The sequence below is a fragment of the Canis lupus genome, chromosome 28 (assembly GCF_011100685.1).
Source record: "Canis lupus familiaris isolate Mischka breed German Shepherd chromosome 28, alternate assembly UU_Cfam_GSD_1.0, whole genome shotgun sequence".
Classification (NCBI taxonomy): Eukaryota; Metazoa; Chordata; class Mammalia; order Carnivora; family Canidae; genus Canis; species Canis lupus.
This window is the reverse complement of record NC_049249.1, coordinates 4,177,571-4,201,672: the sequence shown is the minus strand read 5'-3', so window position 1 is coordinate 4,201,672 and position 24,102 is coordinate 4,177,571. Positions and strand designations below refer to the sequence as shown.

The 24,102-nt window shown below is 47.2% G+C and overlaps 1 long non-coding RNA gene across 1 annotated transcript; it reads left to right on the top strand.

Annotated features, from left to right (window-relative positions):
* Window positions 1-13,046: 13,046 nt before the first annotated feature.
* LOC102157023 lies at window positions 13,047-16,944 on the top strand. The gene is made up of 3 exons (XR_005380403.1): window positions 13,047-13,257; window positions 14,472-14,557; window positions 15,547-16,944. It is a non-coding gene; the product is annotated as an uncharacterized LOC102157023 (long non-coding RNA).
* Window positions 16,945-24,102: the final 7,158 nt, after the last annotated feature.

Below are 24,102 nucleotides of genomic sequence, written 5' to 3'. Positions count from 1 at the left end.
GAGCAGGTTGGCAAATGTGAACCCCTGAGATTGGGCCAAGCCAGGGGCTTTCCCTGTTCTGGGAGTAGCAGTAGCTGCCACCTTTTCCAGCTCTACATGCCTTTTATGAAGAGTTTGGAGGTTTTCCCCCAGTTAAATCTCTTGGTTTTCCTTTGTGGGTTTTTTTTTTCCACTCAAAGTTTCAAAACTATAGAGAAGTACAGAATATAACAGACACCAAAGTCAGAATTTATAGATGTTGACACCTGGTCATGTTCACTTCGGAAGTTTTCAGTTCATGTAAAAGCAGTAGGACATTGCAACGACCTTCCCTCCTGACTCAGAGTACTTTCTCTCCCTGCCCAGAAAATGCTGGCATGGCCGTGGGGGCTTCTTTGCAGTCCTTGTTTTCATATTTTTGAGACATCTAAACTCACACATGAATGCACCTACAGGCGCAAACATGCAGAAACGTGCACACGTGCACACACATGGAAATTGTAATCTATTTTTTAGCTTATCCACATTGGATACATATGGATCTAATTCATCTTTTTGGACTTCTCCATAAAGAAGATTCTAGCTCACAAATATCTCACAATTGGTTTATCCACTTCCCGAATGATTTAAATTATTCCCAATTTTGTGCCATAACTGATGGTATTATAATGAACATCTTTATTCAGGCTCCCGGTGGTACCCAAGGGTATGTACCAGGAGTGGCATCTTGGTATCTTCAGAAATGCATTGTCTCAAATTCACACGTTTCTGCTCCCCACTCCTCCAAGGAGTTGGAGTAATTTACACCCCTGCCAGTGGGCATGAAATTTCCTGCTATTCATCATTTTATTCACTCTTGGGATTCTCAGACACATTTTTTCCCCCCAAACTAATGGATAAAAAAAATTTATTTCATTTTTACTAATTTGTATTTTCTAGGTAATTAGTGATGTTGAACACATGATTGCATATTTTCATTGGCTATTCATGTTCCCTCTTCAGTGAACAATATTGGTTTTGGGAGTAGAAACCGATTCATCACCTACATCCAACACCCAGTGCTCATCATAACAAGTGCCCTCCTTTCTTATTGATTTTTATGTTGCTAATCCTCAATGTGGTATATGTAGAGCAAACATCTCCCTGTTGGTTGCTTTTCTTCTTAAATTGTGTTTGAACACCACAGCAACTGCATAGTTCCTAACTGTGAAGCTGCATAAATTCTCCAAAGTGCATGCATTTGTGTCACGCCCGAGGTCAGAGCATTGCTGGGCCCTGAAGCCCCTTCATGCCATCCAATCACTGTCCACCGTCTGACCGTTAATGGGCGGTCTGTTAATATCTTTCCTAACACTATACACCTGTACTCAGCAGGGGGACGTCCTCCTGGTTACGGAGTATTATTCTCCTAATGTATGGTGGATTCTATTTGCTGCTGATTCACGTGAGGTTTTTGTACCTGTCTTCAGAAAGGAGACTGGTCAGTGGTCTGGAGTTCTCCATCTCTTACTATCCATCAGGCTCAAGTATTCATAATGGACTGGCTCTGTAATAACTGCTTTTCAAATATGAGTTTGTTACTAGTCTTGGAAGCTGTGTTAGGGATAACAGAAGAAGCAAAGTAATAAGGTTCCAGTGAGGGCTTCTTGGTGGTCCATGAGGCTGCCTCAGGGTGTCAGGAGAGGGACGATGGGCCACACTGGTCACTTGTGCTCTCTTCAGGCAGGGCTTAGACTCCCCAGCACTTGTCATACCCTTAACAGTCTCTGCCCAGTGTTGCCCAAGGGCATCTCCAGGACCATTGGCTTTATGGGGTATTAATAGGTGTGATGTCACACTCCCATATTAGTCAGGGTTTTCTAGAGAAACAAAACCAAGAGTGTGTGTGTGTATATATATATATATATATATATACACACACACTATAAGGAATTGGCTCATGCCATTCTAGAGGCTGAGAAGCCCCATGACCTACTACCTGCAAGCTGGAGCCCCAAGGAGAGATGGTGTCATTCTGTCATGTCCAAAGGCCTGAGAGCCAAGAGCTCTGAGAGTAGGAAAAAACCTGAAATCTCAGCTCAAGCAGTCAGGCAGGAAAGAAAAAGAGCTAATTCCTCCTTCCTCCATTTTTTGTTCTATTTAGGCCCTCAACAGATTGGATCCTGACACACACTTACACACACACACACACACACACACACACACACACCGAGGAGGGCAGTCTCCTGAGACCACCAATTCAGACACTAATCTTATCCAGAAACACTCTCACAGACACATTCAGAGATGATGTTTAACCTGGAACCCCCTGGCCCAGTTACTTTAACACATAAAATTAACCATCACACCCACCAAAAAAATCTCAGGGGTCCCAGGCATTTGGGCCATGCTGGGTTCTACCAAGCCACTTGGGCTTTTGCTCTAGTGCGTGGTTTTCTTCTCAGGGCTTCTCAGAACTTCTCTAAGAGTGGGACAGGCAATGATGCTCCCAGACATCTTGAGGCACAGGCTTCTTTGTTTTCCATGGGACACATTAGAGGGTGTTCTGGACTGGCCTGGGCACCTTCCCCCACACCCATCACTCTGTCTCCAAGCTCTACCTTCCCCATTAGAGGTCTCTCAGTGTCACACTCCAGTGTCTCAGAGGAGATAATCCTGGCCTATCTAACAGTGGGTACAGAATGATGGATCCATCACATCCCAGCAACAGTAGCCTGCAGTCAGGCAAGCTCCAGAGCAGGCTGGGCTGGGAGCTCAGGGGGCCCTAGGACAGTCCAAGAGCCACATGTGTCCTGCCCATGGATTCCTGAGCTCATCTGTCCACATGATCCCTCAGGCAGAGAGCAGGAGCTTAGCCCACTAGATGAGTATGTGATTCTGACCTTAGCACCAGGAGGGTGGCCTACCAGCCCAGCCCAGCAGGGTTTGAGAGAGGACAGACACCTGGCCACTGGGCATTCATACATTCAACCTGCCAACATGTGCCTGGGGATGGGAAAGGTGACCTACCCTGGAGAACAGCTGGGAGGTAGGGAGCTGGCCCTATAGGCAGTCACAGGTCTCACAGAGGAGAGACATCTAAGGACACAGAAGGGACAAGCAAAGGGCACAGCAAAGCAAAGCACAAAGCCTGGACAAATGCAATGTTGAGAGAACGAGGTGACCCAGGATTGCAGTGGGAGAGGCCTGGGCTGTGGGCTGGTCACAGTGTGGGAATTTTGTGAGGCATGATGAGGCATGGACCCTATCTCTGCAGGAGCTGGGGTGGCCTCTCCAGTGTCTGTGTCCTGCCTGTGTTGGTTCAGTCTCTCTGTGCAGGAGCTCTGGGACTCGGAGCTGTGGTGGGGAGCACCGGGTGTCTGCCCAGCATGCAGTGGTGTTGGGTGAGGTGGATGTCAGAGGCTGGTGCCCTGTCTGCAGTCCAGGCCTGCCCTCAAGGAATTTCACCAAGCAGAAGGCATATCCAGGTAACACTCAGGTTGGTAGCTGGGGTGTCTCAGGCTCTGGGGATGTGGCCTGGTCATGAGAAACATGGGGTTCAGGTTACAGCATTCTCCAGCTCCCATCCCCTGAGAGGACCTGATACCTAGAGAGCTAGAACAATCCATGTCTTGCCTCAGGGAAAGCCAGCTGGAAAAAACCCCGGGAAATGCAGGAAAAAGCTCTGCCCAATTCAGAACAGAAGAGAGCTCTGAAGCAGCCCCGTGCCAGCACCTCGTCTCATAGGAGGGGAAACCAAAGAAAGGGGGCCAAGGCTTGTCCATAGTCCCACGGGCAGGGGCTGGGGGGCCAGGTGAGGACTGTGGAGCCCCAGGCTGGGTTTCCAGTCAGATGCACACAGGGAATAAACTGTGCCAACATCTCATTACACGGAAGGCACTCAGCTCAGCCCAGAGCCAGCAGAGTAAGAACAAGGACATGGAGGGCAACATAATAACGTGAACTGGCTTGTGTTTATCGTTTCTATTACTTCGATCCTTTCACATAACACTGTGGCTTGGGCCTCAGGTGGCCCCGAGAGCAGGCAGGGCAGATGATGCTCCCATGAGACATCTGAGGCCTGGGGGGTGCAGGGGGCTGCCCTGACCCTATGGCCCTCATTCCAGGTGGCTATGGAGCCTTTTCTGCCACTGCTCTTGTTTTTAATCCCTCCCACATGCCAAGCCCGGCTGCGGAAGCGGAAGTGGGAGCACTTGTAGGGCACTGTGGGCTCTGAGCTGCCCCGGGCTGCCTGCCTGGAAGAGGTGGCAGCAGGTGAACCAGGGCCCCACCCAGGGGGGCATCAAGGGGTTGGTGTGTGATACCAACTACCTCTGGGGGCAGCCCTGGAACCTCCCTCCCCCTCGCCCCCCTCTGCCTCAACCTGGGCTGGATGTAGGGTTGGTGTGCACTCTCCCTGCAGTGGTGGGCAGTTTCTAAAGCTGCCTGCTTCCCTTCAGCTCCCAGAGAACCTGCAGGATTCCTGAGGGCTGGTGCACTCCATCTTCCCAGGCTGGAAAATCTCAGATGGCTCCAGGAAAAAGGCAGATTCCTCAGATATACTCACGGCCAGCAGTTGAGACCAGAACAAAGCTCAGATTTTAGCCACGAAGGTACCTGTTTCTCTAATTCCTGGCACCTGGGTAGGCTTCTCAGGCCCACATCACATCATGGGACCTTCACAGCTGCCTCCCAAGGTCATGGGGAAAGAGAAGGTGGCCTCCCAGGTTACCAGCTTGCCTGAGGTCCCTCTACTAAGTGGCTGGTTGCTAAGTGCCCCCCCTTAGCCCTTCCAACCAAGTCCACTCAGCCCAAGCTATTCACAGCTCAGCAGCAACATTTTCCAGCACTTCCTCTGGGTCGGTGAAGCCCTCAGCACTTGACAAGCATTTAACTCTTCACACTGAGCCTGAGAACGAGGGAGATGGTCATCCTGGTCTTACAGGTGAGCATACTAAGATCCTAAAGAGGTTGACGCATTCATTAGAGTCCCGCACCAGGAAGTGGGGCCTCTGGGTTTCCATAGTGCTGGGCTGTCCACGATGCTGTCTCTTTAAAAAGCAGAGCAAACCCTGCTGCCTCTCTGCAGCAGACCCCTCACTCCCAGGGGGCCACACACCTGCAGGGCCCCCGCCCCCCACCCCGCACCCGGCTTCGGCTTCGGGAGCCAATTACATCACAGGAAATCACAGTGTGAGTCTCACATCATCCGAGATGTCCCCAGCCGACAGTTCAAGACGGAACACATGTGGCGGAGCCGCTGACCGGGCCCAGCTGCGCAGATGTCTGCCACAGCTGGAGGGCAGCCAGGCGGCGGCCAAGTGCAGCTGGTGCAGGGCAGGGCCCAGGCCAGGGGTCTGCAGAGCGGTGGGCACTCCGGCCTCCCAGCTCCCCGCTCCCAAACAGCAGCCTGCCACTCGAGGCTCCACTCCCGGACGCCCAGCTCGCTGTCTGCCCTGTGGGGTCACTGTGACCCTTCCCGGACAGAGCCAGGTATAGAGGCATCACACAGCGCCCAGACAGAGGCATAGGGAACAGCGTCCGCGACAGCAGGAAACCTGGTCTCCTCCCTCCATGAGCTGACGGCCTGCTGAGGGAGACTCCGTCTGCCGAGCAAAGACCACTCAGTACCTGTGCCAGACAGGTGAGTCCCGTGTCTCCCAGGAGGCAGGCAGCAGCGACCAAGTCAAGACGAAAAATGCTCGCTGACTGTGACAGGCAGGCCAGGCGGAGGGGACAGGCGGGCGGCAGTGCTCAGGGAGTGCCCCTCTGGACGGAGAGACTGAGCTGAGCACGCAGAGGAGAAGAAAGGGGACCTCGCAGAAAGAAAATGCCCCCCCACCCCCTGGCAAAGGGCTAGAGGATGGGCCAGCAGTGTAGTCCCAAGAAAGGCAGCAACCGAGAAAGAGCTGGGGGGCCTGGGGGCCACCAGAAGGAACTAGGACTCTACTAGCACCAGGAGGCCACTGAGGGGCTGTGCATAGAGTAGCAGCATCTGATGGTCATTTGGGAAAACTCACTGTGGCCTGTGTGTGTGTGTGAACAGGGGGAGGGCCCTCAGGGGAGCAGGGAGACCAGTGGGAGGCCTCCTGCTCTGGTCCTGCAGGGACATGGTGGTGACCAGGATGAGGCTGGTGATGAGCAGGGAGAGAAGGAAGGGGCCCAAGGGGGTGGGCTGAGAGCTGGCCCCCTGAGGGCAGGGAGCTGCCAGGAGCTGCCAGGGCTGGCTGGGAAGGGGGAGCTCTGAGGCAGAAGTGCAGAGTGCAGTCCAGGCAAGAGCAAGGAGGAAGCTGCTTCTGCTTAGGGCAGGGAATTAGGAACAAGAAAATAAATTTAAAAAAAAATTTTTTTAAAGGTGGGGGGGGGAGAGGTTCAGAGATAGAATCAGAATCAAAGAATCACAGAAAGTTCAGTGGAAAAGGATTCTGTGGTTTTCAATCTCCTGCAGTGAGAAGAGGCCAGAACTGGCCCCTAACCTCTCATCCTCCATAACCTATCCCTTCATAACCCCCAAGCACCTGCTGAGGAGCCACTGGGCACCACAGCACATACTGGAAATGCTGGAGCGGGACAGCTATATTGGTTTGGAATTCCCCTAATTTTAACAGTGTCCAGGGAGAGGAAGTGAGTAGCCCAGAACACAGGGAGTTTGAGGTAGGGTAAGGGCAATCTGAGACCACAGACACAAGCCCAGGGCTCCTCATTTTACCTGCCAGAGTTGACTCCCACTCCTGGGGCCTCCCTCACCTGAAGTCTCTCCTTCCTTCTCGGCAGTCCCCGGCCTTGTCACTGGCTTTGGGGACTTCTCCTCCCTCCTGATATACGAGGTCAGAGATCTGGGAGACTGGTGCAGAGGTAGCCCTAGAAGAGTGTACTGGTAGGTGTGGAAGAAGCCTACCCCTTGAGAGTCTCCAACCAAGTGACCCCTCATCCCTGGATGAGCCCCCACAATGCTTACTCCCAGTATCCCAGCCATGAGGTCCCAAGGGCAACTTCCCCAAGTTCAAGACAGGCAGGGATAATGCCACCCCCACAGGACGCCAGGAGGTGCAGAGCTGGCTGCCATGTCTGAGAGGCTCACACCAAGCTCAACTCTCAACAGGAATCCCTACAGGAGCATTCTGGAGCCCAGTGCAGATCTGACCTGGAAGTCACGCTATCTGAGGAGTTCTCAAAAGTTAAAGAGAGGGCTCTGCCTTCTGACTGTAAGTCTTCCCAGTGGTGGTGATGATGTCATGACATCACCAACATCTAACCCTAGTGTTCTGACCAGCCCATATCCACTTGTCTTACTGGTCTCAGCCACCAAGGGGTTGAGGACCCCAGTTCCTGTCACTTCTTGTCATCTTCTCGTGTGCATGGAGGGGTGAGGCCCAGCAACCCCTCACTCTGAGCTTCACTAGAGTTGGGGCAGAGGCTGAAATGGGGCAACTCCTGCTGGCCCCTAGCCTCTTCCCTTGAGCCCAGGACATAGCAGCCCCTTTCAGGACAGAGACCACACCGTGGGAACTGGCCACGCTGGAGCAGCCAGCTCTCAGATGCCTGAACCTCTCATTTCCCTCCAGCCTACCCACACCTAGCAATGCAGGGACTTTCTGACCTGGGTGTCCGTGAGGGCCCTGGTACTGTCCCAAAAGATGCCTTCGTCCTAGCTGTGGCCACCCCCAACTGTAAGTACACCCAAGGGTAAATCAGGGCCCAGAAACAAAAGCTATATCCCATCAGGGTTTATCTCCTAGATTTTAGGATCCTTGCCAGGACCTCATGGATTGCATTCCCTGGTCAGAAGCAAATGGGGCCTCAGTCTCTGACCCACAGAGCCTCTGGAAGCCCAGGATATGCAAAGTCTTCCGACCCCCCACTTAGATGCATCTTTTCCCCTCTGCTTAGATCCTGGTTCTACTCCTGGGTGTGCCAGAACCATGATGCCAGTCCTGGAGGCCCAGGACTACCATGTTGTGTTGGAAGACTCCACCATGGTACATGCCTTCCATGTTCTCCCTCCTAGCCCTTGGCCATCCCACTATAGCCAGACCTTACCTAAGGGCCTGAGGGCCACAGGCAAGAAAGAGGTTTTCAACTCCCTGTGCTGTGTGGCACTGTCTGAACAGATTCCAGATGGGGAATCTAGCATCTGGAGAGACTCATATGGCCCCCCACCTCACTGACCTCTTTTCCTGACTCAGAGTCTTCAATGGCTCTTCTGCTTCTGTATGAAAAGAGAGCCCAAGAAGGGACAGGCAGGGTAGACACTAGGCCTGTGAGATCCTCATTCTCCTGGTCAGCTAAGAAATGTTCCACCCATGAATCCAGGCTCTTGCCTGTGCCCCTCCCTCTCTCCTCATGTGTCCCCTTCCCTCCCCACCTTTCCTGTGAGGATGCCACAAGTGTTAGGCCTGGTCTTAGCAGCTGGGGACCAAAAAAGGCTCTCTAGCCTTTTTTTTTTTTAATTCATGATACAGATAGAGGCAGAGACATAGGCAGAGGGAGAAGCAAGCTCCCTGCAGGGAGACAGATGCAGGACTCCATCCTCGGACCTCGGATCACGCCCTGAGTCGAAGGCAGACACTCCACCACTGAGCCACCCAGTTGTCCCCCACTCTAGCCTTTGAATGCCCACAGAGGTAATTCCTGCAGGAGGGATCAGCCCCACCTCTTGCAGCTGGAATCTGGGCTGGGGTCCCACGGCAGTCACATCCCACGCCTCCTGCTCAGCCAGGCAGTGGCCTGGCAGTGGCCCACTGGGCTGCCCAAGGCCCAGCTCTGTCCCAGGAAGAAGGTTGGTGTGCTCCCCTGATCCACAAACGCGTAGCCCCTTCAAGGTGATTGAGGCTGACGATGACTCATTGTGTCAGCAGTTGGTCTCAACTGGAGTCTTGCCCCAATTAAAATGGAAGTGCTTCCTGTGATTTGCAGGCAGGAGCTGGAGTGGAGGGTGTGGGGATGTTTACACAGACCTGCAAGGATTCTGTCTGAAGTGGGTCTGTGAAATAAAAGCAATTTATCTCAGTGAGTTGGGACCTGTGGGGTGATTTAATTAAGGCCAAATCAGCCACAGCCTTTGGTTCTCCCTAGCACCACATCGCTGGGTGACTGATGGTGCCAAGTGGGCCCTCCTTCCCTCCGCTCCAGGACCAAGAAGGTCGGAACATGCTCCTGGGCGGCACAGATGCTCCCTCTATTTGCCAGGCCGTGTCCAGGACCTTGTACCTGGACTGCGTCCCAGGCAAAGTGGGGACGACCAGGACTTCCACACTGCAGCCCTGTGGGAGGTCAAACATGTACAGTCAGCTCTCTAGGGCTTCCCATACCAGTGCTCATCACACCTCACAGCAGAGCCAGGTCTGCCGCTGTGCAGAGGGCTTGTGATGTCATCACACGGCCAGTAAATGGCAGAGCCAGGACCCCCACCCCGGTCAGCGTGACTGTGACACTGTGGTCTGGGGCTGGGAGAAGGCAAGACTCAGCACAGTCACCTCCTCAGAAATGCCTGAATGAGGACTGAGGGAGAGATATTCTCCAGGCCTCAGGTGGGCCGGCTGGGGAGGAAGGATGTAGTCATTGAGATAGGTCCTGAACAATAATTATGATTGTCACTAAGGGCACCCACCAGTAGCCACCTCCCCGCTGGCAGATGCAGACACAGACACACAGGAGAGGAAAGGGCACAGCACACTGAAGCCCAAAGCACAGCCCATGGAGCCAGGCGGGAGGCCTGTGTGGGTCAGCAGCACCTGTTCCCTGAACTGTAGCCCCACCCACGGCAAAGGTTGTGGGCTTATCTGGCCGTCCATCCATCCTGCCTCCCCAAGCCCAGTGCAGGACCAAGCAGAGATTGGAGGATCCCCATGCCTGCAGGTGGGGGCCTGCCACCTGCCACCCCTCCCATTCAGGAAAGAAGGAGAGGGGGGAGGCTGGCACCCCTGCCGCCTTGCCGCTCTCCATGCTGCACAGGCTCTGGAGTGCTGGGGGCCAGAGGCAGAGGGTATAAGCTCTGTGCAAACATCCTGCCTTCTCCCCAGGATACTTTCTTTAATAAAAGACCATGGAAATGTCAGCCAGTCTAAACAAATAGCCAAGTTTTATGGAGGATGAGCAGCCTGCATACAAGCGCCTCCAGGGCCTGCTTTTCAAAGTGGCTTTGGAAAATTCTGTGCCAGCAGGAAATGTGGAATCCTTCCTGTTAGGGTGAGCATTTAGGATGTTGACAAGTGAGCCCAGAGAGGCAGGCTTGCAAGTTCCCCCGGGGAGGAAGGGGCAGGCAGCACCTGAGCCTGGTGTGGGGTGACTGGCCTTTAAGAACAGGGCTCCCATCAGATGGAGGATCCCTCTTGAAGACCCTCAAGCAGGCTGACTGAGGCCCTGGGGGCACAGGGGTTGGGGAGAGTCAGGTAGCACAGACAACAGGCACCTCTCTGGCCTGGTGTCCCTCCCTCCCTCCTCCCCGTCCTGTGCAGGCATCTACTCCCTGGGGCCCCGTCTTCCTTCTTCTCCATTATGCAGATCTCTGTGTGAGGGGAAGCACCCATAGGCTCTAATCCTGAGGGACTTGCCAGGGAAATGGAAATCTTTCAATCCTCGCTGGGTCCATTGACTAGGGGGATAAGGAGACCCAGAAAGAAGAGGGAACTGATAGCCAGCACCTGACAAACTCAGGCCTAGGCCCAGCTGGGAGCTGCTGAGGCAGCAGCTGGCTCAGTCCCCAAAAGCAATGAGGTGCTGAATCCATCCGGGGTTTGAGGCATCCCTGAGATCCTGCTGCAAACAGCAGGCTATGAGCATCCACATTCCTTGAAACATGGGTCCATCTGCAGCCACAGCAGGGTGGGTATGTGGGCTGATGTCCCGTCTAGAAAGGTTTTCAGAGTACTGGGCCCTGGGTGGGTTCAGATGACCTCCATGGATTGTGGCCAAGCAAGAGCTACTTGCAAGGAGTGCCACCAAGTCAGCACTGGCTTAGGAGAGTGGGGCCCTGAGAGTGAGCCTCAGAGGGCGAGTGGACATTCAGGGCTAGTGGTGATGATGATCCACATGGTCTTGGGGCCTCACTGCAGGCACCCCATCCTTCCCCATCACTGATCAGGGCAGTCAAGCCCACTGTAGGCAAGGCTACCAGGGCTGTGTAGGTGGACAGGGAACCAGGACCAAAGCTAGCAGCGAGCTCCCCAGCCAAGGTAGGGCTTCCAGCATGGCCACACAGAGAGAGGGGCACAGACTCCATAGTCCTATGGACGAAGCTTTAATCTCAGCTCTGCCCCTGGGGTGCCAGAAGGGGGCATCTCAAGCAGTAAGTCAGGGAGCCACTCAGATTCCCCACTTCCTCATCTGTGAAGCTGGGGAGTGGTTTCTACTCATGTGCTGTGGGGAAGAGAGTGGGATCATGAGCTTGTGTGTCAGGTGCAGGGCAGAGCATTCCATCAGAGAAGGTCTATCCCTGTTCTTGGGATTCCTCTGAAGTGGGTGCCAGGGCAGGCCCTTCTCGCTGTGGAGAACTCTAGCTTTGGGCCTCTGGGAGAGGGGTCCAAATGTGGCAGATGGTATTTTCCAAAAATAGCCACAGATATCATTCTAGCTCACTCCACCATCAAGAGGGGGTCTATTTCGTCTCCGGTTGAAATTAGGGTAGGGTGCAGGATGGCAGTGGGGCTTTTATGGCTGCCTGGATAAATAGAATTCTGCAGAAGTGACACCAAGTGAAATCAGAAACTAGCTTGGATAAGACCATTCAATTTCTGCCCAATTCTCTCTCTCAGGAGTTTCACCCTTGGTGGCCTCCATGTTGTGAGAAAGCCCAGGCCTCCAAGGGGCCACATGGAGGTGGTCTCCCTGGTAGGACCCCAGCGCAGATTCCAGCAGCAGCATCCATGGCCAGACCTGGGAGCCATGAGTCTTCAGATGACTCCAGCTGCCTCAGCTGGCTCGAGTAGGCAGAGATGAACTGTCCCTGCCACACTCTGGCCAGTTTGCTCTTTTGTGAACTAAATCAACATTGTCTTTTAAGCCACGAATCCATGGGGTGATACAGTATGTAGCAAAAAATAACACAGCATCAGCATTCTGGGCCTGGGCCTCTCCTCCTGAACTCAGTGTCAGGGCTTGAGCATGGGATGCTGAGTGCCAATTTCACCCACTCCTCTCTCATCAGAGGACCCTGAGAACCCCCTATCTATGAGCCCTATCTCATGTGACAAGACACCAGCAACGTTTCTGTCCCTCCTACTAGCCCAAGACCCCAGGACAAGACTCAACTTGAAGTCTAGAAGCTGTGCCACTCACCATTCATACTGTCATTTAATCTACAAGAAAACCCTGTACAGTGGGAGGATTGACCGTGGTCTTTGTCTAATGTATCCCCATGTGACCTTGGAAGGGGCATGTCAGGGAATGATTTAGAAGCTGCTGCTCTAGATCACCCCCATGCCAGCCATGGCCCCACATTGCTGGGGCAAAACAGCAGCTCTCAGCCACAGGCGCCCCCATCAATCAATATTTTTAATTACTTACATGATTGACTAATAAAATTCTCCACCGACTAATTGATTTTTTTGATTAAGCAAGAGCCTCTGTTTTTATTAAAAGGCTACTTATGTGATTTTTTTTTTCACTAAATGGGAGGTTGTATGTCTTTTGGTCATTTTGGAAGAAGAAAAATGGGACAGGGCAAGACCAAACGGAGACCTGGACGCCAAGATCACAGGCCCAAACTGAGGGGTCCTGTGATAAATTAATTGACAACCCTGCTCACCATCTGCCCAACCCAACAACCAGAGGCTCAAGCAGTGGGCTGAGCACTGGCCAGAGGGACACTCAGACTTGGGCAGGCCGCCCAAGCCAGACTTAGCCAGAACTGCTTCCAGCGTTGTTCAAAGTGAACTACAAACTTTACTTTGCATTCTAATAAAAGTATTGGTTTTTAATTATAAAAGTAACTCATCCCTCCTAAACGACTTGGAAAAGATGGACAAATCTAACACAACAATGAAGCCATAAGAGAAGTCTCTCAACCTCAGGCCATGGCCTGAGAGGGCAGCTAATAGAGGCGTTGTAAGAAGAACTCCGGGCTAGTTGTGCTCTCCTGGGGTTCCAAGGCCCCAGAGAACTATCACCATAGAAACTACCCATTACCAGGGCCCAGAAAAGCTGCTCAAGGCTACAACAGTGGATCTTTGTTTGTGTTTTTCACTTTACTACACCTTTAAAACTGTGTTTTCAAATGGCTCCAGAGGGGCCTGTCCTGCTGAGGAGCCATTGCCTGTGACCTGTCCTTATCTTCCCCTCGCAGTGACAGGTGTCCTGAAGGTGAGGAGCTTAGTATGGATGGTGAGGGTGAGGGAGGGTGGTCATTTGGTGAAGAAGGGACGGGGAGCAGAGAGCAGGACTGAGCCTTAGAGAAAGGCACCCACCTGGCCATGGGATGCCCCTTTCCTCTCTAGTCCTCAAGTCCCCGCCCTGGACCTCGATGCTTCTGCAGGGGGTCTCCAGGGCCTGGCCACTCCCAGGTCTCAGCTGTGGGGGAACACTTCTAATGGGGAGCATGCTGTGCTAGCTCGGTTCTGGGCCCTGGGCTCGCCCCTGCTCATCACATCCACAGCCATTGCCACCCTGCTCACCCTGATCCCACTGTCACCTCATCTTTGTTAACTACTATATACCCAGCAACCAGAACAGTGGGCAGCACATGTGACTCAGTGACTAGGTGACAAGTGAGTGCTGAATAAATTCACCTTACCCATGAATACTCATTCCTTCTGAGCTGACTCTGGAGCCATGAGCTGATGATCTAGGCACCTACCCTCTTTGAACAGTCATGGCAGATGTACAGAATGATGGATGATGATGCCGCCTCTGCCTTACGCCAATCCTATGCACAAAGGCCACTGTGATGTCCTCATGGGCAGAGGCAGGGATCACCCTCCAGAGGTCTTGTCACACCTAATCAGTGCCCTCAGCTGGATGTGATGCCCCTAGACCCATGCAGGGCCCAGAGACACTCTTAAACCTACCACCATGCCTGTGAGACCCACAGAGTCTTTGGAACATAACTTTACTTTTAAATAAAATTCATTGGCTTTTTTCTTATACAAAAGTAACATCTGCTCAAAGATAATCCATAAAGAGGTTACTTGTCCTCCTCCCCTAAGTGTTAATGACCTAGGAAGGAAAGGTGGGGACATTTCAGGGATGCAAAGGCCAAGGAGGGTGCCAGTCATTCCCCTCTGGATCTGTATGTATCCCATCCAGGTCCACTTGACCATCCTGTGGCTGGCCACCCTCAATGTAGTGAGTCACTTCCTCCTGGAAGTGCTTCCTCCCTGGCTGGGACCAGCAAAGCTGCAAGGGTGGCCATAGGGAGATCCCAGCCCATGCAGAAGACTCTAGAGTCTCATCTCACCTGCCATTCCAGCCCCAGCCCCTAGTCCCCTGGCTGGCTCCACCCTCATCCTGATGGGTGGACTTTGGAATGTCCCAGGATCCTCAGTTCTTGGTCCTCTTCTCTCTCTTTCCTTCCCCAGTGATGTCAACAGAGCTGTGGCTTCATCATCTACATGCTAATGCCACCCATGAAGATCACTCTGACTCTCTCAAAGGCACCTCAAGGGTAAGTTGAACAAACTCCTGACACATCCCCAAGACTCACACCAGTCCTGCACAGATTTCCTACCCATTGCAGTAGGTGGCAACCTTGTCCTTCCAGGTACTCAATCCAAAGCCCTGGGAACTAAGTGACTGTGATTTGCTATTGTCCCCATCCTCCTTCAGCAAACCCTCAGAACCCACCCAGGGTCCCCAGCCATGCTGGTCTTCAACTAGACCACTGTAATTACTCCTAACTGGTGTCCTGCCCTCTTGGCCCCTGGCAGATAACGACTGTTAATGCAGTGATCCTAAGAAAGCAGAGGTTGCTCTTTACTCCTGACTCATGAGCCTCTGTGATCCTCACCCTCCTCCGTCTAAAGGAAACCCATCACCTTCACTGCAGCCTTCAATGCCCACAGAAGCTGGTCTCTGCCTCCTGGCCAACTGTGTCTCCCAAATCTCCCTGTTCCCAGTGCTCCTTGGGGCTCCTTGAGCCCACCAAGCCTCCTACTTCAGACTCTAAAAGCAGGGCACAAGACCAGAACTTGGGACAGGTAGTCAATTTGGAAAGTGATGCCAGGAAGCAGAACTGAGAGAGAGGAGAAAAAGCTAGTGGAGGGGTATGTCATTGGTGGCAGCTAGGGGCTGCTAGGAGTCCCTGAGAAGCTCTCAGAACCATCCACTCAGGGGTATGCAGCTGGGACATTGTCCATGCTCCTGCACCACTGTATAAAGCCTGCTGCAGCTCTGCCTCCCCATGCTCCAAGTCAGCCTTAGGAAGACACCAAGGCAGAAGAGGGAGCAACCCAGGACATGGCTTGAGGGGGACAATATAGAGGGGGGTGAGTCTGAGCATGAAGAACTGTCTCCCACAGCTGTGAATGAAAACAAGCAGTCTAAGGGCTGCACTAGGGACACATGAGACCTTTGCTGTCTGAGTGTGGGCTCAGGGCCTGGCCCAGAATGTCCTTATGTCTTATTCCCAAGTGACATTCTCCTCACTCCTTTCAGATTCCTGCTTGAAGTCACCCTACTCAGAGCTGTCCCTGAGCCCCTATTGATGGAGAAGCCCTGTGGCCACCACTCTGCATCCTCCTGATTCTGTACTAATAGGGATATGAAAGCAGCTCTTATCATCTCCTGATATAGTTTATATTTATCAGTTTAATTACCAGCCTCACTCACCAGAACACAAGCTTCCCAGAGTGAGAACTACTCTACTCTGTTTATTATCCCCGGTGCCTAGAGCAGAGCTACACATAAGAGACACTTGATACATCCCTTTTGATTGGACAAGTGAATAAATTTCAGCAAAATAAAAAATGGATCCAAAGGAAAGATGTGGAATAAGGGAAACAGTGGTGGTGACATTTAAATAATTTGTAGGCATTTATCATGGAAAAATGCAAACATACAAAGTAAACAGAATAGTACAATGAACTTCCATGTACCATCACCCAGTTTCAAGTTACCAACTTTTTGTCATTCTTGTATTATCTATAACTCCATCAACCCCCCCACTCTATTCAATTACTATTTTTATAGGTAAAATGTGCATACATTTTATAGAAATAAACAAAGACCACACAGATGAGAAAAGTGACAGTTACTTATTCTGAACTTGCTCTAGCAAGGCGGTCAGCCATGATCACTCATGTGTTGGCAGAGACTCAAAGGCCAAGAGTGAGTGGAGTGAGAGTGAGAAAACTTCGTAGTGGAAAAAAGAGAAAGCTTCAGGTACACCCAGGTCACTGTTGGCCTGGGAAAGCTGTAAGCAGGCTAATAGTAAGCAGGGCATCCTATGTGATTGGTTAGGGGGAGCACATTTGGCTTCCTCTGATTGGTCCTAAGTTGTAAGTGGGAACCAAAATTAGGGAAGTTGTCCATTATTAATCAAAGCTTTGCCATTTTGGGTCAATTATTATTGAAGTTACTGTTTAGCTTCCTAGATTGTTACTAGAGATAGCAATCCAGCTTCCTACAAGTCTGACTCATAGCAAGTTGGCTTTCTGGGCTAATTATTGGAGATAAAGGGCTGGTTTCCTAGGCAGCCTGCTGCAGGTGGTAGGTCAGAGCTCTATTTTTATATACAGTCTGGCCATTATATATTTGCATATTCAGTTTCTCAATTGAATATACAAATATTAGCCATGCAATTTTAATAAATGGGTATACCCATGTCACACATACTCCTGACATGATATAGAACAAGGTTTAAGTAGTTTTCAATTACTAAAAAAAGTGTGAAACTTAGTAGATGTTCAGTTGATTCTGGGTACATGAAAGGAGGATAAATGAATGAATGAAATTTAAATCCTAGATCCTTGCAATATGGGAAGTTGCAAGAGGGATATGAGAAGAGTAGGAGCATACTATAGTCTTTGTTTCTTGATAGAGGAAATATAGTACTGATTAAATTTAGACTTGATATAAAAATATAAATTTAAATATTTGTATACAAATTTAAGAGTCACTAGTAGAAAAATAAAAACAGAATGGGTAGCTTTCACTAAACATTAAAACAAAAATAACTTAATTCAATTGGTTACTTGAATAGTTTTTGAGGTCTTACTATGTCCTGGGCACTGTTCTAGGTGTTGAAGGTACAATAAAGAACAAACAGACAAAATTTCCTGCCCTCGTGGAGGTTACATCCTTTTGAGAAAAAGGAAAATAATCAAAGTAAACAAGTCAATCCATAACATATTATCTAGTGATAAATGCTATGGAAGTAAGGTAGGAAAGGATATGAGGAAGTTCCAGAGGTGGTTTGCAGTTTTATTTTTATTTTATTTTATTTTAGATTTTACTTATTTGAAATAGGGAGAAAGAAACTGCACAGGTGGGGGGAGGAGCAGAGGGAGAGGGGAGATCACAAGCAGACTCCCCACTGAGTGTGGATCCCACAACCAAGATCATGACCTGAGCCAAGGTCAAGAGTTAGATGTTTAGCTGACTGAGCCACCCAGATGCCCCAGTTTGTAATTTTAAACAGAGTGGTCAGGAAAGGCCTCCATGTGAGTGGAGCCCAAGAGAGGTTTGGCAGTAAGTTATGTGAATCCAAGGGAAGAGAACCCCAGACATAAAGGGCAAAACCCTCTGTGGTAGGGGCTTGCCTGGTGCAGCAAGGAGGCCAGTGTGGCTGAAATGGAGCAAGTGAAAGGGTAGCAGAGGACACTTGGTGAAAGAGGAAACAGAGGTGGCAGGGTTTGCTGACAGACTGAATAAGGAGCAGCTCTGAGATGTCCTCCAGGGATCCCTGTGTCCAGTGCAATCCCTGACCCTTGAATATCAGCTAGACTTAGTGTCTCACTTCTAGAGAATGCACAGCAGAAGTGATATGTCATTTCCAAGGTTAGATTATAAAAGACTGTGGCTTCTGTCTTGACAATTCTTACTTCTGATCACTTGTCTGGGAGAAGCTGGCTGTCAGGAAGTCAGAACACTCAGGGAACTTGTGGAGAAGCCTGAGTAGTAAGGAACTGAAATCTCTGGCCAGCAAGCAAGTGAGTCAGCTTAGAAATAGATCCTCATCCAGTGAGCCTTCAGATGAGACTGCAGCCCCAACAAACAGCTCAACTGCATCTTCATGAGAGACCATGAGCCAAAACTTTCCAGGTAAGCCACTCTTACCCCATAGAATTATGGAATACAAATGTTTGCTACTTTAAGCTTCTTAATTTGGGGGTAATTTGTTACATAGAAATAAGTAATTGATACAAGTTGTGTGATTTGAACTGGGCAAATGGAGGTTGTTGATACTCTTGACTGGAACAGTTTTAATGGGACAGTAAGGGATGAAAGAAAATGTGATTTTTTTTAGTACTCTTACTGTGAAGGGAAAAACAGATACTGGATAGCAGCTAGAAGTCTAAGAGAGGCTGTTTTTTAGGGTGAAAGAAATTATTTTCTATTTGTATGACTTTATAGGAAATATCCACTGGAAAAGGAAAAATTGATGATGCAGAAGAGATTAATTAGAGAAACATCCTAGATATGAGATGTTGAGGTCTAGGAAACAAGGAGTCTCACTAGGAGGAAAGACAGCTTATCCATTGAAGCAAATGTGGAGGATATCAGAGGCACACACCAGTAGGAGGGTAGATATGAGTGAAGCTAGTGGATATTATTGCTTCTGTTTTCTCTGTGAAGTATAAGTATACATAAAGCAAGGTATACAATGTCTGCTTGAGAGTATGGCAGCAGTAGAGAAGAGAAGTTATAAACAGCTATCTGGGAGAGTGTGGGAGGGAATGAATGGGAAACTGAAGTGTGACTGCCAGACAACTCTGTGAGCTCCTTGAATGATGACCATGGATCTGAAGTGAAATCAGGTGTATAGTCTATTCTCCAGCCTATTAAGGTTGTGGGATACAGTCAGACAGAGGTAGGTTTCACCAGGAGGGGTCTTTGCCATGAGCAAGGGCATAAGAGGGAAATGAATAGTGAAGGGACAGTGAAAAATTGGTAAGCCCAGGGGATTTTAAGTCCTGGCAAGTCTGAACAAAAACTGCATATTAAAAAGAAAGAATGGAAGAAAGGAAATAAGAAAGCCTAATAAAGAGAAAACCTAAAATAAGATAGGAGAGGTAAATCAAATCATATCAAACTTCACAATAAATACAAATGGGTTAAATTCTACTATTGAGAAATGGACTCAGAGTTGCAAAAACATATTCCATCTGTATACTGTTTATAAGACACATCACAAAATATATTACACAAAAGATTTAAAATATAGAAATATAAAAGGGTATACCAGACAAATGCTACCAAAAGTGTGGGCTTTCACATGGGAATTTCAAACAAAATAAAAATAAGGTAAAAAGCATTAAAAGGGACTAACAGTGATAATTCATATTCAAGAAAATCACAATCTATCAGAAAGGGTAATAGTCATAAGTGGTTATGTACATAATAATTTAGTTTCACAGTCAGCTGCCTTAACTGAAAGACAGAGAGAAATTGTGAAATTCACAATCACAGTGGGAAATTTTAGGATATATTTTTCAGAAGTCAGCACATAAGAGCAAAGAGAAAAAAAATACAAAAAATTTAAATTACTATAAACTTAACCACAAATATGATAAACTTCTACCCAAAATGGAGAATTCATATTTGCTTCAATCACAGGAATCACAGAAAAATTTCTAAATATTTCCATTGAATACCAAAAAACAATATTTCTAAGACTGCTCTTTGTAGTAATGAAATAAAAGTTAAAATTTAATAAGGAGGGAATTAAGCTCCAAAGTCTACCAACTTCAAAATAATTTTAAAAGCTATCTAAGTAATTCTTGGATTATGTCATGATAGATACAGTTATAAAACAATATCATTTATATTTAAACCATCTCAAACAATGCCACATGTGTTTTATGGATAAATATGCCTGTACTAAATCAGCAGACAAAAATCTGAAAGTGTGTCATTATTCCTCCCACTAAGCACAAATAAAAATCCTGGACATTAAATATAAAGCAAGAAGACCCATGTGAGGAAGACAGACTGGCTAGGCACTCAGGACCCAAGGAATGATAGCGGTAGTTTCCTTGGATTTTCTTTTGCCTCATATATCCCAGACTTGGAGCTAGAGTCAGCAACCCAGAAAGCCCCAAAAGAGCTCTGACAAAACTGGTTTTGTCTCGCCCAAGTACAGGAAAGGAGCAGCCCACTAAGATAGAAAACTTTAGACGATCACTGCTCTCCTCTAACCAAACATCCCAGAAAAAGAATTGTGATCTCAACCACACCCACACCAGAAAAGGCCTATACTTCTACCAGTCTCATAAAAGGCCAAGTGTGATGTTTGGATCTCCTATACCCCCATTAGCTATGTCAGTGAGCACCACACAGAAGCCAGAACTCCCACCCCCACCCAGCACTAACAAGGATCCCTGCTTCAGATGTCAACAGAGGCTGAGTGAGAAATCTGAGCTTCTAATTCTACCTGGTTGTTGTAAGGAGCAGCTGCCCTCCACTTTCCTTGCTAGAGTCATGGCAGAAAGACCTAGCTAAAACAGAATGTTTAAATAAGGTCCAGAGTCTCACAACATAATATGAAAATGCCCAGGTTTCTACAGAGAATTACTAGTCATATCAAGAGCCAGGGAAATCTCAAACTAAATGAAAACAGACATTCAACAGATGCTGACAGCTAGATGACAGATGTTAGAATGATCTAGCAAAGATTTTAAAACAGCCATCATGAAAATGACTCAACAAGCAATTACAAATATGCTTGAAAAAAGTGAAAAACAAAGTCTCCACAAAGAACTAGAAAATATAATGAAGACCAAAACAAAATTTTAGAACAGAAAAATACAATAAGTGAAATAAGTGGATAGGCTTAATAAAATGAAGAGGACAGAGGAAAAAAATCAGTGAACTGGAAGGTAAAATAGAAGTTACCCAACCTGAACAACAGAGAAAATAGAACAGAGCCTCAGAGACCTGAGAGACTATAACAAAAGATCTAACATTCATGTCATTCAAGTCCCAGAAGGAAAGGAGAAAGAGGGTAGGCCACAAAAGTACTCAGAAATAAAATAGGGGCTGAAAACTTATTAAATTTGGCAAAAAGAATAAACCCACAGATTTAAGAAGGTGAATAATCCCAAACAGAATAAAGACAGAGAAATCCATGTCAAGACACATGATAATTAAGTTTTTGAGACATACAAAGAAAAAAAATCTTGAAAATAGAAAGAAATGGCCCCTTTACATGACAGTGCATTTTTCAACAGAACCATAGAAGTGACCAGGAAGTGAGCACAGTATTCTGCAGATGCTAAAAGAAAAAAACTGCCAACCCAGAATCCAGTGAAAATATCACTCTTCCTCTTCTTCTTAATCTCAGATAAAGGAAAACCAAAAGAATTCGTCACCAGCAAAACTACCCTAAAAGAATGACTAAAGGAATTTTTCTAAACAGAAAATGAGCAATAAAAGAAGAAACTCTGGAACATCAGGAAAGAAGAAAGAATGTGGCAAACAAGAATATGGGTAAACACAACAGCTTTACCTCTCATCTTGAGTTTTCTAAATGATGTTTGATGGTTGAAGCTAAAAATAGCTTTGGATCTAATTCTAAATGTATGAGGAAATATTTCAGGCAATTATGTTATATATGAGAGAGTATAAAGGAAGTAAACAAAAGTAAGATTTCTCTGCTTCACTCAAACTGGCAAAACAGTGATACTAATAGAGTATAAGTTATGTATATGTAATGTAATACCTAGAGCAACCACTAAAAAATATACACAAAATATAATTCATCAAAATGAATTCTTTTTTTTTTCCTCAAAATGAATTCTTTAAAAGGTTCAAATAACCCAAGAAAGTCAGGAAAAACAAAACAAAATTTAAAGTGGAAAACAAAAAAATAAAATGGAAGACATGATAAGCCCTAACATGTCAACAATTACATTAAATTCAAACAGTAGGGATAGGGATATACCAACCAAACGACAGAGGTCGGCAGAGTGGATTTTAAAATATGACCCAGCTATATGTCGTTTGTAAGAAACTCATTTCAAATATAATGATATAAGCAGTATGAAAATAAAGAAAGGAAATGACATACTACACAAGCATTAATTAAAAGAAAGTATTAATGGCTATATTAATATCAACTACTAAAGTATTCTTCAGAGCAAAGAAAACTACCAAAGATAGAGAGAGACATTATGTAATAATAGAGTCAATCCATCAGGAAGGTATAGCAACACTAAATATATACACACCAAATAACAGAGCTACAAATATGTGAAGCAAAATCTAATAGAACTGAAAAGAGAAATAGACAAATCCACAAATATAGATAGAAATTTCCACATTTGGGGATCCCTGGGTGGCTCAGTGGTTTAGCGCCTGCCTCTGGTCCAGGGCATGATCTTGGAGTCCCGGGATCGAGTCCCTCGTTGGGCTCCCGGCATGGAGCCTGCTTCTCCCTCTGCCTGTGTCTCTGCCTCTCTCTCTCTTTCTCTCTCTCTGTCTATCATAAATAAATAAATAAATAAATAAATAAATAAATAAATAAATCTTAAAAAAAAAAAAAGAAATTTCCACACTCCTCTTTCAACAATTCACAGAACTACTAGACAGGATATTAGCAAGGATATAGAACTCAACAACACCATCAACCAACAAGATCATATTGGCATTTATAGAACACTCCAACTAACAACAGCAGAATACACATTTTTAAGTTCCTATGGAATGTATACCAAATATATCATATCCTAGACAATAAGACAAATCTCAACAAATTTAAAATAATTGAAATCCTACAGTATTTTCTATGACCACAATGGAATGAAACTAGAAATCAGTAACAGACAACAGAAAAATCTTGAAACATTAGAAAGTTAACAACTCAGTTCTAAATAATCTGTAGGTCAAGGAGAAAGTCTCAAGGGAAATAAAAAAAAATACACTGAAGTGAGTGAAAATAAAAGTACAACCTGGTTGTCAAAATTTGTGGGACACAACTACAGCAGTGATGAGAGAGAAATTCCACCAAATGCATATAATAGGACAAAAGCTCAAATAGATTAACTCCCCCCTTGTATTAGTTTATTAGGGCTGCCATAACAAATACCACAGACTGAATGTCTTCTGTGGCCTCTCTTCTTAGCTTGCAGATGGCTACATTCTCACTATGTCCCTCTGTCTGTGTGTGTCTGTGTCCTAACCTTCTCTTCTTACATGACCATCAGTCCTATTGAATTAAGGCATCATCCATATGACCTCATTTTACCTTAATTACTTCTTCGAAGGCCCCACTTCCAAATACAATCACATTCTGAGGTACTCAGGTTTAGGACTTCAACATATGAATTTGGCAGGGAACATAATTGGTTCATTGCCCTTCTCAAAAACCTAGAAAAAGAATAGTGAAATAACTGCAAAGCAAGCAGAATGAAGGAAACAATAAAGATAAGAACAAAAGTCAATGAAATTGAAAACAAAAACAAAGAAGAAAATCAATGAAACAAAGAGTTGATCTTCTAAAAAGGCCAATAAAATTGAGAAACTTCTAGCAAGACTGACAAAGAAATAAAGAGAGAAGTCACAAATTACCAATTAGAAATCAAACAGGGGATATCACCATAGACCCTGCAGGCATCAAAACGATAATAAGGAAATACTGTGAACAACTCTACACACAAAAATTTGAAAACTTAGACAAAATGGACAAGATTGAATGCTTTCCCCCTAAGATCAGGACAAGGCAAGATGTTCACTCTCACCACTCTTATTCAACATAGCGCTGGAAGTTATAGTCAGCCCAGTAAGGAGGTGGGGGGGGGGGTGAGGAAATAAAAGACATACAGATTGAAAGGGGAAAAACAAAACTGTTGTCCTTATTTGCAGATAAAATGACTGTCTAGGTAGAAAAGCCTAAGAAATCAACAGGAAAATCTCTTAAAATTATTAAGTGAGACCAGCAAGTTTGCAGGATAGAAGATAAACATACAAAAAAATACCATACGAGAATGTTATTTCTATATGCTAACAACAAATACATCGATACCAAAATTTAAAATATACCATTTACAGTAA